The following is a 16,944-nucleotide window of genomic DNA, read 5'->3' on the forward strand; positions in this document are numbered from 1 at the left end:
AATCACGTATTACTTTGTGTTAATTTATCACATCTAATTAAAATAAAGCACATTGAACTATAGGTTGTGATGCGATAAAAAGAATCTAAAAAACATGAATACTGTTACAACACACTTTGTATGGCATATATATTTTAAAGTTTCATCTCTTTAGTCTGCCTGGTTTGATGTTAATATATAGTTTCATCCTCTTTTCACAAGACTTACAGTGGGGGAAAAATAACTTGTGCTGGAAAAACCCTGTGCACTGTGAAAAATGACATTACTGATTTATAATTGATGATAGAGCTTTAGATATCTAAGACTGTCACAATGGCTGAGGAATAAACCGGATTTTCGTCTACGATAAGTCAAGGTGAAGGTCAAAACAACTTTATAACAAATTGCTTGTTTAATATGTTATCTTGAAAAGCTCCAGGACTTAAAGAGCTGCAGCAAAGCATTAAGGTGCATATTTTTTTGGCTTGCTGCTTCTGTTACAAAGGCGATGATTTAACTTCTCGCTGTCTTTGAGTTTCACCTCTAAGACTTTCCACAGGAAATGCCTTCCACTAAAGGAAGTCATACCACGCACTCCTGAAGAGCAGCCACTGTCCAATCTAAGAACTATAACGTGGTCTAAACTTTGTGTTGCACTAGCATATATGAAAGAGCCACTATAATGGTATCGAATGAATTTCAGTTGATTTTCCATTAATAATTTGGCCTCGACAATCAAAGGCTTCCTGATGATAAATTAAGTTTAAACCGATATTTCGTCCCTCGTCTGGTCATCTTGAACATACAGGTACCATTCAGTTTTGCCTTTTCTAAGTGGTCTAATTGGGGAATTTTCAACAGTTGATAAAATCCAACAGTAAATCAAGAAAAATGGCTCAGAAACATTTTATCACATAATTTCCGTATTTATAGCACAGGCAGTTTATTGTTTTTGTATCAACAGACAGATCTGTTTGACAGATATATTTTTGGGAAACAGGTCCTTCATGTGGTTGCAAAGTTGAGCTCCCCTTTGGGATGCCTCTGGTTAGTCATTGCCCGCTCCAGGGGGTTAGCCATGTTCCATACAGATGTAAGATCTCAAAAAGGGAGCCATTCTGTGGAACCACAGGTGGTACTGATGGAACCCGGTGGGGTTGAAATTGAGAGTTATTCATCAAATGTGTGTCGGACTTTTCCCATTGTTACAAAGTGTTAAGCACAGCTGTGGCACATGAATGGGATCAAAACATACAACTTAGTTATTTAAATATAAAGGTGTCTGGTGGCTACTGACAACAATTTTCCTTTTGGTTTTTAGTTTAGTTTCCACTGGAACCGTCCCTGGGCTGAAATCTGTTGATCTGTTCTGCCTCCGCAAACTCCGGCTTCTAAATATTCTTAATGGACATGTTGTGCCTACTGACACACCGCACAGAGGAAATCCTGAGGGACTTTTGCCTTAAATCCCCTAAGCAGACCATATGTGAACACGAGATCTCTTCATTGAGCCATGAAGTAAGCTTACCGGACCATAGCTCGACTGTTACTGTGCTTTTATTTCACTTGGTGCCTCAGAGACGTGACAGCAACAAGTTGATTTCAACCCCCCTTGTTACGTCAGTCCTTTCAGAAAACACGGAGTTAGGAAAAAAAGCATTTATGCACTGGCTTAAAGGTAGAGACAGTGTTTCTTTCTGAAGTTTCCCCAAGTCCCTTTTTGAATAACTGCGCATCAGCAAGACCGTCTTGCCTGCTAAACTGCAGCTCCTCAGGGTGATTGTGTGAAAAAATCTCCCAAATCCACTCTGGCCTTATTTCTTTCTACTGAAGCCTTCCTCTTCTTCTTCTCATAAACTTAAATGTTGTTTGTTTCTTGCAACTCTCAGTCATGTTCCAAGTATACAGTGAGAGCAGCGGAGCTACAATGAACGGCTAACATGGAAGCTAACTAGATACATGAACACTAGAAGTGCGCATGTGCAGCCAAGCACAGACATATATACGTAGACGCGTTATAGGGTGCAGGTTCGCACGTCAACGTCACCGCCATATTGTATGTGGCAGAAAGAAGTTGAGTTCTGTTATTGTGAACGTGGATCAGAGAAGATGCCTCATTCCTGTGCTGCAATAAATACACACACACACACACACACACACACACACACACACACATATATATATATATATATATATATATATATATATATATATATATATATATATTTTTTTTTTTTTTTTTTTTTTGTATGTGTTATGAATATACGGATCAATTTGTTAATTGATCTAAACATTGTGGTCTTCGTTATTTCATAAAACCGTTATTTCATAAAACCGTGTCACATGTGAACCTTTAGGAACAGACTTTTTGGGGGAGTATTAAAGAGGTAAAATGAATAATATGAGAAAAAAAAGTCCTAGGTCAATAAAGTAAAAATAAACAAACAAACAAACAAACACAAAAGTGATAATGTTATGATAAAAACATCATATTATGAGAATTAAGGGGGAACATTTCCAGAATAATCACAGTTTGCAGAATTATTTCACTCCTGGAGTAATAGGGCCAGGTTAGATTATTTTAAATATTTTTATTCTTTAGGAGAATAAATTCAGGAGAATGAAGCTGAAGGGACACGAAAATAAACTTGTAACATTACAAAAAAAATACTATGAATACAAAGTATATTCAGAGATTAAAGTCCCTCTGATACTGTTTAAGTGACTGAGTAACTGCAGATTTGCCACATTTAAGATGGCGGACGCTCTGACGCATCGCAGCATAGGCAGAACCCGCCCAATGACGCGTCTACTCTTATATTATGTCTATGCAGCCAAGCAAGTGGAAACGAACAAGGAACGTGAACGCACACTGGTGTTGTCATGTCAGAATGATTGGCATGTGGGACAACCAGTAGATAAGAAAATCCCCACCCATACCCCCGCAATGAGGGACAGAGGGTGGTGATTGGTTAGAGTTTTTAGAGGCTTGCAGCTCCCACAGAGACCAAATTTTTTAACCTCTTTTTTTCTGATTATATAATGCATTAACTACTTTCAGGATGGAAGGACAAATTTCCCCAGTATAACAAAAAGTGTTTCTGAACAGGATTACAAACTATAGTTTAAAACTGTGTTTGTGAAAGCTTCTGCATATTGAGCCCCCTGTACCAGTCTATGAGGGGCCCTCCAGGTTCATCTACAGTTGACCGCCTGCAGTTTAGACTAGGGGTGTCAAACTCCAATCACAGAGGGCTGGTGTCGTCCAGAGTCCTGCTAATGACCTGATTATTTGACTCAGATGTGTTGAACCAAGGATATATATAAATGTTGCAGGACACCGGCCCTCAAGGACTGGAGTTTGACACCCCTAGTGTAAACTGCAGGCGGTCAACTGTAGAGGAACCTGGAGGGCCCCTCACAGACTGGTGTAGGGGGCTCAATATGCAGAAACTTTCACAAAAACAGTTTCCATCGTGATTACAAGACATGGGTTCCCTGAAAGCAAACACATTTAAAAGGTTGATTAAAAGATCTAATAGGTAAATAATACACAGATGATGAGAACAGTGTGTTGAATAGGATTGCAAAAGTCTGGAAGTTTTCAAAGGTGGAAACTTTCTTTGGTAATCAATAGGACTTTCTGGAAGATACTATGAATAACCATAAATAAGGGTGGAAACAACTTGAATTTAAAATAATGAAGGGTGGCCCTTACCATGAATTTTAAATAGAGACAGAGACACGTTTTTGCAGATTATTGACTTACACGCCCAGATTTCTTGCAAGTAGCGCAATGGTAAGCTACTGCAGGGGTGCTGATGCCACTCCCCCTACATGCACTGTGCATTCGTCCATCCCACATTGAGATGGTTTCAAGATCCCTGGACTACTGAAGCCACATTTTTGAGTCCACAGCACAGCACTGTTGAACCCACACATTTGAGTCTGTGGAATAGCTAAAGTGATATAAGTTACAGCGGGGATACAACAATACAGTTAATCAGAGCTAATATTAAGCTACCCTGCCTGCCATGTTCTACGCCTTTTCTTCACTGGTGCTTAGAAAATATGCTGTAGGAAGATTTTTGTTTATCCATTTATACACCACTGATGACAAGAAGATCATCCTCTCAATTTGTCCCTATTTTCCTTTGATTATGTGCAATGAGCCAGCACAAGAAGTATGGTAATCACATATAAGGGGTAGCATCAATTTTCTAGAAATTGTAAGGATTTTAAGTGCGCCTTATAGTCCGGAAAATACGGTAATATAATTAAATGATTTGATTTGGTCACATTGCGGATCAAAGTACGGTACCTCACATTTTTGTTTTCAGTCTTTACAGAACTTCACACCGTTGTTTACATTGAACTATGGGCATGATCTTCAAAGATTCAAAATAAGGACTGCTAATTTTTGTCAACAAAAACAAACAAACAGTGAGAGCAAAAAGTTGGCATGTTATCAGACCTGCAGAGTGCCCACCCTTCCTTCTCCCCTCTGTTAATAGTTTTTACAGCCTGAACGCTGTTTTTAGGAGGCAGTTGATGTTCAGCTTTGTTGATTTACATGCCACAATGTTTGAGATCAGGTTTGGTATTTTTTGCCTTGGTCTAATTGAATGAGGATCAATATCCCCACCCCCGCACGGTCATGTGAACGCTGCATCAATGTCTTTGAGGCAGACATCTTTTTCCCCACTAATATCACTGCAATGCTGTTATTTCTGACAATCAAAATATGTTTGCATGCAAACAGACTCTATGTCCTTCTTCTGTCAATATGGCAGTGTCTCCTTTCTGGCCATAAGGACCACGGGCATTTTTGCGTGCGAGTTTGCCCGTGACTTTTAGAGGTACTAAATATAGTGGCAAAAACTCTGCCCACTCTCAGTTTCAGCTTTAGAAAATCGCTTTGCGGGTACTAAGTTTTTACATTTGCGTATCCCCTCCGATAATTTGCGTGGTTTGGTCATTAGCATTGTAACAACTCCTTCCTGTCCACTAGGGGTCTTTGTTTTCTTTTCTTTTTTCTTTCAGGAAGCAGATGGACGGCTTGGCTGCCTAACTGAACACACCAGGCTGGTGTTAAAAGGATGGCTTTCAGCCAGTTACAGTCCTGCTTGGTTTGGCCTGGGGATTATATCTGGTTGGAGAGGGCAGTAGTGTGTGTGCACACTGGCTGTTGGTGGTGATTTTCAAATATCTATATTTTTGTAAAAAAAAAAATATTTTTGCAATAGATCTGCTTGTCTGTCTGCCATTTTTGTCCTAGCCTTTGAGCTGGGCGTGATAGCATGTAAACTGCATAATTACGAAGACACTAATGCAAAAAGGTTTGGACTCGCTGTTCTTCTCATTTTATACACGCAAATTCCTTTGCTCCTGGTTTGAAGATCACCTTTGTACACACAAATTAGTTTGTGCCTGTTTTAATATGTGCAAACCTTTTTGAAGATCAGGCCCTATGAGTTTTAAATCATGTGTAAATTTAACGTCACTATAGGATAACCTTTAGCACTATCACGCTAGGCTCCACCCACACAATCGACAGAATCAAAGGCTCAGTCCAATCGTGACCCTATATGAGTTTTGCACAACAGCCAAAAGCAATTTAGGCTGAACAAACCAAAATTTAATGCATCGTTGCTAAGATGTATTCACAGCAACAGCATAAAAGGTGACATTTGAAAGGTAGCACATTAGTGAGACGCACCAGATACATTAATTTGATGTGGCTAAAAGCCTTGTTAGCATTCACAATTTGATTCTGAAAGTACAATAATGAGGAAGAGACGAAGGCTGGGGAGAGAGAGGGAACACATGGAGAGAGACAGATGCAACAAAAGGACATAAGAGTGAGGGGAGGACAAGAAGAGACGAGGAGAGAGTCTTTCATGTCTCTCCGGAGTTTAAAAGGCCTCCCTTTCATGTGAGCATTGTCATATTTTATCTGTTCTCAGTCCATTTGCTCCACCTCCCTCCCCGTGATAAAAAACACCACTCTTTTACTTCAGACGATTGAAGGAAAAGTGCTGCGTGTCAAAGAGTAGAGCAGATGCATCCAAATGAAAATGCATTATGTGTGCAGGCAGCCCTAAATAAGAAAACAAATGATGCATTTTAAATAGTTGCGAGAATTTTAACACCATGATAGCACATAGTTAATATGTATTAAATATAGTACACGGCATGTCAAGAAAATTACACATGAAATGAATGGTAGTGTATTCATCTGCATATATCTTTTGTATTAGTTGTGTTTTAAAAAGCAGCAGGAGATCATGGGTCAATCATCACTCCAGAAAGATACAGGTCTGACTGGCCCCTAACGTACCCTGTTCAAGTCAAGTTGGTTTGAATCTTAGCAGATCAGTAACATTTTAAAATGTTTACACTGCATTATATCTACCAAAACACAAAACAACAAAGAGCAAAGATTTCCTATTCTATGTTGATAAAAAAATAATTAAAGGTAACAACTTATTCTGATGAGATCTCAATAAAAACTTTCTAAATTAGCGGAGAGACAAAGGATAGCATGAAACTGTGGAGGAACCCCAATGAGCAGATTGCATACACATCTTATTCCACAAGAATTTCACAAGAAGGCAGGATATACGTACAGCACAACCTCTGTACTGCCATTGCTTTTAATGTGTCTTGTGTATACACAACCCTATTCCTCCTGTCTGTCCATCGCCAGGGAAAGCTTCTTGATGTGGGCCTCAATGCTCTGTGTTTCTTTTTTTTGCATACAGCAAGTATGTCTGCTCCTGCTCCTACGCTTAAACTGTCCCTCCCCCTGGAGGGACAAACCACACAGCATCTCATTTGAAAAAGCGCTATATAAGTGTGATGTGTTATTATTATTATTATTATTATTATTATTATTATTACAGCAATACACAGAAGACATATTTTACACCACAACAATAAGTTAGTTGGTCTTTAAGCAACTAGTAGACTAAGCTTACTGAGGGATGACACACAAAATGTGCTGTGCTAGTAAACAGAGGACAGGCTGCAGGGCAGTTACTGAAAGATGACCTGTATGACACAATTATAATTACTTGTTTCCATGCCATAGAGACTACTGTGTCTTTGTTTTTGGTTAACGTTTTTTTTTTTATTTCTAAAAACTCAAGCCAAAGTGGATATTTTTGACCCTGTGAGTGTACTTGGTAAAATGAAATTTTAGTGTGCAGCACATCGCAATCTGTGACAAATAATGATGATGTCACATGATGTCACATGTGTGATTACAGTTATGGACTTGGCCGTGTAATAGAGCAAAATTAATGCTATCAGAGAGATTCAGATTTTTACATTGGTGTTGTAATGAACTGTTTATAGCATGTGTCTAATCAATGTTGAATTGGACAAATTCACTGCTGCGTAATCAAAGCATTTATATTAATCAAAGCAGCGTAATTGTGAATGGTTGTGTGGATGTAAACTTTTATGAAAGCATCATGTGTGTGCATTGTTATTTTTTAAAAACGATGTGGCAGAGTTATTTGTTTTTGTAAAGCTCTGGATATGTGTGCACAGGCCTTGATGGCAATGTTCCATGTGCCAACCCCCTTTTAAAGCAATGGTTCTACTGCATAAAATGAGGAACCTTGATTTGGGCTTTATCTCTGAACTAATGCCCATAGTGGTAATATAAGTGGTTAGGATACTTATTAGTTGCAACAGCTGTTACTATGAATACTGTAGATGCAGGCTGGACTCTAAACATGGCTGACAAGCAAGTGGTGTTTTCCTCTAACCTTGGACTATCTTTGTTTCAGTATTAATGTTTGAGGTTAGCTACTTAGCTAGAGACTCGAAGCTGGTATGTCAACCGTGTATTCTAGTTTCCTCAGCAAACTTGGATTTAAAACAGTACTTGATACTACTGTTAATCACTGCTCAACTAGTTCATGCTAACTTTGTTAGCTACATGCAATCAGCTTTGGATATACTTTGGTTATGCGCACAACTGATTCTGGTTTTGATATTTTTATCCCCATGTTTATCTCTCACTTACTTGTAGAAGCAGGATAGGCTCTCTGTAGAAGATTGAAGAACTAATGAAAATTAGTTTCAAGAAAGCAAAAAAATCTAACAAACGTCAGACCACTGGAAGGCTAACAGCCTGACGGACAGACCTTCATTCATGCAAAATTGATTGATATAAAACAACTCAAATTACTGTTCTTATCCGTGCTATCAGGTAAGACACAAGTTTAATTCATAGGTGAGAATATTTGAACTGGGCCCCTGGTAACAGTTACAATACATAATACTCTTTTATCAGCTTTAGTTTGATAAAACATTTAGTCAGAGCAGAGTCGCGGCCAAAGCAGAATTTTGCCATTGCGAAACAACAGGACATGGCACTAAAGAAACTATGTGAAACTATGTGTGAAAAGCTCGGTACTAAAATCTATGAATGCTGTTCTATTGATTCACAGCAGTTTGTTTTTAATACCAACTTCCTGTTATAGCATATGTTTCTAATATTTTCTAATTAATGTGAGATATTAATGGTCATGACCGCATAACAAACCCTGTGTTTGAATAAAACGCCTGTCATGAGAGCAAAACAGACAGCTCTCAAAGGACAGATATGGCCCAGGAGATGTTGATGACCAGAGCTTTGGTGAGATAGTGTTCATGATTGCCTCCATTTATCTCTTTCTTTTCCATTCAAAATTCCTATTCTATTTCTTCCCTTGTAGATTCTCAACAGATTGAGCACGTTTTTTTTTCCCCCTGATTTCAGCTGTCATGGTTTGCTTTTCCTTTGCTCTCAAGACATTTACAAAGCCCCTCTTTCTGTCATCCCTGGTACTTTGGGGTGTGATTGTGTTGCAGTTTACAATAGGTTCCACCTACTGATCTTAATTAGACCTGATGTGATGTTCTGCTCCCAGGGTGCCTGTTGAGCCTGGTTCTGTTCAGCTTCATTGTGAAGTAGGCCAAGAACTGTTGGCAACCGCTGAGCTATAAACCACTGCAGGCGTAAGAGCTTTGGTCGAAGAAGCTGGCAAGCAAAAAAGGCCCTGAAAATAACTATTGAAGGCATTTTTTTCCAGCATTTTCTTTCTCAGATTTTGCCCACTCACACATCTGTTTGTCATAGTCAAGTTGTGAATATATACATATCTTACCCCACAGCATTTGCTAGTTATGATTTTTGTCTGTTGCGATGTCTATTAAAACATTTTTGTTTTATATTTTTATGAGCGCTTTCAAAGGATTATGTCCTTGGAGACTGTGGAAATGAGCTTGTCTGAAGTTTGTTTTGATATTTCTTATTTATTTACACACACAGACAGACATCCTTATGCTGGAAAGGCACGACGCCCCTCCCCTGCTGTGACAGTTTTTATTGGAATTTCCCACTCCACTGTGGAATAGCTTTTGAAGGATCTGGGAGTGGTGACGCTGCGACTATAATTCAGAAGGAGGGACAGCCAGTTTGCCTTTGAAGATGTAGACGTGGAAGCAAGAGGATCCTTTTTTTTTCTTCGCTGGGTGTTTGTGCTTTTTGTTCTCAAACAAATTAGCCTCTAACTCCACAGGAAAAGGCAGTAAATCACTAAAATGAAGCCTGCTTTACAAGCTTAAAGAAAAACAGCTTTGGTCCCTTACTTAAGTGTTTATGCCATCGTTCGAACAAAAGAACCAGTACAGGAAATATAATGTATTTGTTTTCATACTTGGTTTTCAAAGGACAATAATCATTTGCAAGACAGAAAAAGTTATAGTTAGGTCAAAGGTAAATGTTCACCTCTTCCAAAGGGAATATCCCTGCACAGGATGCAGCTTGGTCAGCTCACCATTAATTAAATCTGCAAAGACAGCTTTTATGTAAAATGTGTGAAGAAATGAAAAAGCGGCCATCAGCTCTGGATTTATCAAAGCAAATGGGTAATCTCCAGAGATGGGAACTCAAGACCAGTTTTTCCTGGTGTTGGGCTTTGTGTTGGAATGAGATGCCTCGGTGTTGGGTTTGGTTTTCTGTAGTTGGGGCTAAAAAATGGGTAGAGTTAGACCATCCATAACCCCAAAAATACAACAAAAAAACAACAACAAAAACAAACTGAATATGAATGAACCATCGTAGTAACAGAAGTGATGAGAGCACAACTGGTATTGTTGCTCATGACAGCAAGTTCTTGTGAAAAGATAAGATGAGAAAATCCTTTATTGCCCCACAACAAAGACACAGACAGAGTTACACACAATTTTAGTAATGAAAAAACAAGCTAATCTCATTTAAAGTTAGTTCTAAAGCAACAGAGAATGAGCTTGTCAGAAAGGCCAAAATTAAAGTAAGAATAAAAACTAGAGTAAGTACCGGACAAATATTGATAATATGGCATACTCGGCTAAGAAAAGATAAAATGTTCAAGTTAAACAGTAGGAAAAACAGTGCAAAAATTGCAGTCTATTTACAGAACAATATAAGATAATTTGTAATTTGCATGTACAAATTAGTACAGCAACATCTTGGAGTTGCTAAGCCGTGTGCAATTTACCATAGCATCTGAGATACAGTGTAATTGATTCATGATCAGATAAGAAACCATGCAACTATTTCTATGTTGTAAACAGTTATCCAGCCTGTTGTGAACAGCAGGGATAATAAAGTCTAGCAGCAACTGGGAGGTACAACCTGCAGAATTGCTCCTTAGAGCATCTGGGATGCAGCAGTCTGTCACTAACAGAGCTCTCCAGCTCTGGAACAGCTCTGTGCATGAGGTGGGAAACATTGTCCATCAGTGATGGTATTTTTCTTACAGTCCTTCTGTCTCCCACCACCTACTCTGGGTCCAGGGGGCATCCCAGGACAGAGCTGGCACCTCCTAATCAGTTTATTCAGCCACTACCCTCAGCCACAAATAAGATGCTAATCTAACAAACTACACCATAAAATATGGCTGATGCCACCACAGAGTCAAATAATTTCTTTAGGAGTGCCCCTTGAACTCCAAAAGACCTCAGCCTCCTCAGCAGGTAGAGTCTGTTCGGACACTTCCCGCAAAAAGCATCAACTCAGTTTGCTCAATGGCTTGACATGTTTTGCAGACTACAAACAGAAAAAAAAAACAGAGTGCGTTGCTTGGAGTATTTTTTCATCACATCCATAGTAATCTGATTGGTTCTAACCTGTCGACGCTGAGCCTGTTAGTCCCGCCTTTAAAATCCAGCTCTACCAGCTCCCTACCAGACTGATACACACTGGCTGGCTAGGCTAAATTTGAAAAGTAGGAGGAGACAAAAGATTTTGTTATTTTTTTCTTTCTTTTTTTGGACTCACCTGTGGTTTTCCACAGCCTCATGAAGTTGGTAATGAAGGCTCTCAGTGTGCAGAGTGTCATGGGTCTCCAAAGTGCATCCCTTACAAGGTTTTTCTGTGACCCATAACCACAATTCTAGATTGCTATAAATTTGGCCCACTTGCACAGGCAGTTGATGCTAATGGACACTTTTTAATAATGCATATATGATAGATTCTTTGTAAAATGGAAATTGTTATTTATCTTTTATTAAACAAATCATCTTATGGCTTGATCTTTAGTTGCTCAACTTGCAGAGTTGAGTCAAAAAGACCCCTTCCTGCTGATAGCATTCAATTGTATGACCTTAAAAAAGCTTTCACTACTTATAAATAGTCTGTTTGGCTGCATATGTAGTATAAAAAAAACGAAAAGGTGACAGAGTGAAAGATCAGACAACTGATTTGTAAGCGCTGAGATAATTTGGTGAACGTTTAACTGCTAACGATGGTAAATCGGGAAGACTTTGGGCAGCATTTGATAATTTTCAGTTCAGACAGATCAAAGCTGAAACAAATATTTCTACATCATATTAAGGCTCCATAAAACATACATTTATGAAACCTTTCCTCTATTTACGAAAGCAAAAAAGCTTTATTTGCAGTCTTGTTCCGTATTAGGACCTGCATCGGTTAAACAAGCATTAAAAACCCAACATATAGGCTGGTCAAACCTGGACTTAAACATTTTCCAATTGATATCAGATTGCTTAAATCACTGTTTGTGAATTCTTAAACCTTAAGTTGTAAAAGTGAAAGAGCTGATTCTTAGCTTTACCAAAGCAGCTGAAAAATCTCCTCTTGACTTGTTCCTAAAGAATCCAACATTGTGTATTGTCTGTCTTGAAACCTGTCTTTCTCACATGGATGTATGCACTTTATTGAAGTCAAGCGCTCCAACCGTATTGGAATGGGAAACAAATTTGTTTTTGCTCAAAACTTCATATTCACCCGAAACATGCACATGACAAATGGGTGTTTTGGTAAAATGATAATCTTTACATAGAGCTACTCATTACTCAAAGGCCACACATAAAGTGATCGTGTGTGTTTGCATTTATTTGTTTTGACAGTATGCGTATGAGTTTTCTTTAAGTATTTACAGCAGCAGGCTCTGTCCCAGTCCCATGTTCGTGTTTTTTTCTTTGTGTGTGGTCGACCTGAACGATTATTTTGGTTTAACTCTTATTTCGTGGACAGAATCATTACCCTGGACTCTTCCAAATATCCTGGCAAAGGAAAGAAAAACATTTTCCATGTGTCGCCTGTTGCTCAGACCTTGTCTTTGGGTCTCACACTCTGAGACAACACACAAAGTCAACCCAATCACACACACAGACGGGTGCACATATACATAACTAAGATATGATTGTTATTTGGCAGTTTTGTGTTGTCTTACGGGCTGTGCAGGATTTAAGTAATACATTGAAAGACGTATGTTTATGAATAATGGATTATCATAAATACACTCAGACCAAACATTCTTGGAGCTTACTGTGAGTTGCCAGGAACCGAATGTCAATTGGGGCCTTTTACTGTCTATCAATCAAAGTGAGAGGCCTCTCTTGGCATCTTAAGGGATATTTTCATGGACAGAGTCAAGAACAAACATGGGATTTCCTAAAGGGAGAAAGTACTCACGGCGTGCACATAATCGCCATAACCCTTGACCTTTTGGACGAAGGCCCCTTTACGCTAGGATAGTTAAATAACATTGATCTCACAGTACTCCACGGTTAATAAAAGGGTTAAAAATTAAAATGGTCAGGTCAAAGTGCAGCGTGAGGACATGTCAAGGCCTGACCATACCTGTGCTCTCTTCAGTCTGTCACGGAAAAGACGCCAAGGACCAAAGTCCAGGGCTCCTCTTACAGCTGTCCCAATTGTTGCTGGTGAAAGGTCAACGTTAAGAGTAGAGTAGAGTACACTTAAAGAATGTTATGACATTTCTCAGGAAAAATAACTTTTTTTTACATCTGCTTAGTTTTTCAGTGGTTCGTTGTAAAGGTTTGCATGGTTGTCAGTAAGAATAACTATTGAGATTGTGCAGAAAACAAAGCACAGCATATTTATTTATTATAGATTAAGAGATGTCAACGATGATGTACAGCTGAAACCAGATTTTTACATCCTTGCAATAAAAAGACACAGCATTTTTTTGCTCACGGTTGGACTAAATGTTTAACAAATTACATCAGTTAGGAATACCAAAGTTATTTGTACATGCTAAATGCCAGAATAATGAGCGAAATGCTTTTTAAGACAGCTATGATTACTTTTTTAAAGTCATAAGCTTGCATACACTAAGATAGCTATCCCTTTAGACAATTTGGGAACGCCCAGATGAAGATGTTACATCTTTGAAAGCTTTAAGAGACATCTACAAAGCTTCAAGTCACACCTGCTTCCTTGTGTGACATCTTGTCAGAACTTAAAGAAATCAGCCAAGATGTTGGGAGGAGAGCTATTGACACCCACATGCCTGTGGTTCATGCTTGGGCAAATTTCCAGATGCCTGAAGGTACTTTGTTTATATGTTTAAGCAAGTTTATGCAAATGTAACCTCCATGGGAATGTCCATCATCACATTCATCAAGGAGATGGGTTCTCTGGCCCAATAAATAATTAGTTTTTGTGGAAAATGCATGTGAACACCAGAACAAAAGCAAAAAAACCTTGTGGAGATTCTGGTTGAAACTGGTTAAAGATTCTAACTATCCACAGTGAAACAAGTCTTGTGCTGACATAGTCCCTCAGAAATGAAACTGAAAACAACACCCCAACTTTGAAGTATGGGGTTGGCAGCATCATGCTGTGTGAGTGTTTCTCTACATATGGTATTGGAGCACTTCACAAAATTGATCCCATCAAGAGATTGTAGAAATATTCAAGAAATGTCTCAAGACATCATCCAGAAAGTCAAAGCTCACAAAGGAGCCTGAGGACAACAGAGCCAATTTTTTTTTGATTGGCCATTTCAAAGCTGACATCTAAGACAAATTATGTTGTTATGTATCTATTTATGAAAAGTATGTAAGTATTTGTTTTTAACTGTTTGTGCAGAGTTTGTTTGCTGAGATATATATTAGAAACTTGTAATAATGTCTAAGATTTTCAGTGTGGAAGTCCATATACGTATATTCCAAGAAGAACAGTGTTATATTGGTATATGTCATTAATTTTTGTTGGCTCATCTCAATGAGGCTGCCTCTGCCAGAAGATTTACCTTATACTGGTGTTGCTTTCAGCTTTCTCCACTAGCCAAACATTCTGAAAAACAGGTCAACTCAATTAAATGTAAATCTATAGAAAAGGCTATAGGTCTGATTTTTATGATGGGTAAACATGGATGACCTCTTAAGTGCCGACTACAGACATGTGTAACCCAGCTCTTCCTAAAATGAAATAGTAGCCTGCTACTTCTGAGATTCATTCAGTGCGGTATGTGGTTGTGTGGAAGAAAAAACAAACAGCCTCTTAAGGAAAACATCACAGACCTGTGCCAGATGTGACTCAACACCAGTGAGTTACACCAACACTGAAGACGCTGGGATTTTTCTTTCTTTATTTTTTGGTCTCCCCCTACCATTGTGGGATGTAACACCACCAGCACCCACCAGAAAGGTGTCAAGCAATAAGGACAGGAGGATTCAAACAAAGCAGAGCTACATGTTTTTGCATACTATAATATTGTTAATAAAAACCAGCGAACACAAAATTGCTAAACCAAAGTCATAATTGACAGACTTTCATATTTGCTTTTCTGGTTTGTATTTTTGGGTATTTTCTTGTGTGGTACATGCAACAACAATACATTTACAGTTTAATGAGTTGTTTTTAGGGGCAAAACAGCCAGAAGTGTACTAACACCTGATTGGGGACCAGGAATAAAGTGAATAAATAAAGTTTCATCAATGAGGTGAGGACACAACCGTATACATGATCTTTATCTTGCATGTCTGCACATCCTTATGTTTCTATGACATGTAGATTATATCTGTTAACGAAGGAATAGACTGTGTATGATTGCCATGGATTTATCCGCTGTAACAGTAAATTCTGAGGCACAAGCACAGAAGGTTTGCAACGTCACATACAGACAGGGAAAAAAATAAGACTTCCCTTTGAAATTTTCCGGGTCTTTCAAAATAAATGATGACTTATTGATAGCTAATCATTTAGTTTATTATATCTCTGGAAATAAAAAATCAAATAATAATATAATTATTGGTAAACACTCAGATCATCTTAGACAAAAGATAAATACATAATTTGTTTCATAACTGAGGAGGCAGTTGGGAGATATGACTTACTTTGGCTGAAATAACATCAGAGAGATGGGGTTTGTAGCCATCTACCAGTCTCTGATATTGGTCTGAGGAAAGTTTTCCCCACTTTCACTTTCAGCGGTATAATGTTAAAGCGGTTTATTATATATGCAGCTCGTTTTATTTGTTATATTTGGTTTTCACTTATGGTCTTGCATTACCCTCAAGTATCCTCTATACATGGTCAAAATCCTGGTAGATTTTCTGATGGTGAGATTGCCAGGTCAGGAGAGCCCCTGATGCAATTTTAGGCTCTTTGGATGTGTTAACATCTTGTTGTCTACATTCAGAGTAAACTTTTTGACCTAAGCATGTTGGCAGCTATTTTGAATGTCCTCCACTTGTAGACTATTTTACATATAGTCAAATGTTGTTGAGTGCTTTTATATATATATATATATATATATATATATATATATATATATATATATATATATTTTTTTTTTTTTAAACTCATAATCTACAACAAGCATTTTTTTTTTCTGATGTCCTCAAACAGCTCTTTCAGTCTGACAGTGGTGGTCATTCCCAATTCAATACTCACAGCAAACTAAATATCAGCGGTTCAAATTTTCAGACATTCTATGTAGGAATAAATGTGGTCGTGTCATAATTTATGCTTAATCATTTTCAGAATATTTTACGGTAAGGTATTTTCTTCAGGTTTTGCTGTTACTTTCAAATGATCAGGACTGTTAAAATTGTTAGAAAGTAACCATATCTCCAAATATGTAAAATACACACGCTGTTGTAAGGTATCCTATTTTTTTCACATGATTATGCAGGACTTACATATGTGGGAAAATAAGGCACGAAATGAGGAAACTGCTTTAAAATGTCAGTGTGCCATCAGTCTAAAGCCCAGTACAGAAGTTCATATTATTAAATATAGATGGGCACCAGCACCCCTTGCGATCCCACAAGGGATAGACGTGTTAGAAAATGGATTGATGGATGAATGTTTTTCTCCTTTCAAACCTAGAGGTACGGTCCTGGACTACTTCGGTTAACAGTGTATCCTGTGTTTGCTTCCTGGTTCCTCAGCCAATCATATGAGATTTCCCAGGGTTCCCAACACAGAGTGTGGCATTTGGCATTTTATCTTGGCAAAAGAGCACCACCCTATTAACATTAAAGCCAGAAAGAGAAGCAGACCAGAAATAGAACAGAATACAACATCATATACCTGTCCTGTGGAAGTAAAAATTCACAACAGCCACATACCATTGAAAAATTACATATTAGATGCATGAATGTTTTTTTTTCCTGTTTGTCTCTGTGTTGCCCTTCGACAGACTG

Source organism: Fundulus heteroclitus, chromosome 18 (genome assembly GCF_011125445.2).
Source record: "Fundulus heteroclitus isolate FHET01 chromosome 18, MU-UCD_Fhet_4.1, whole genome shotgun sequence".
Classification (NCBI taxonomy): domain Eukaryota; kingdom Metazoa; phylum Chordata; class Actinopteri; order Cyprinodontiformes; family Fundulidae; genus Fundulus; species Fundulus heteroclitus.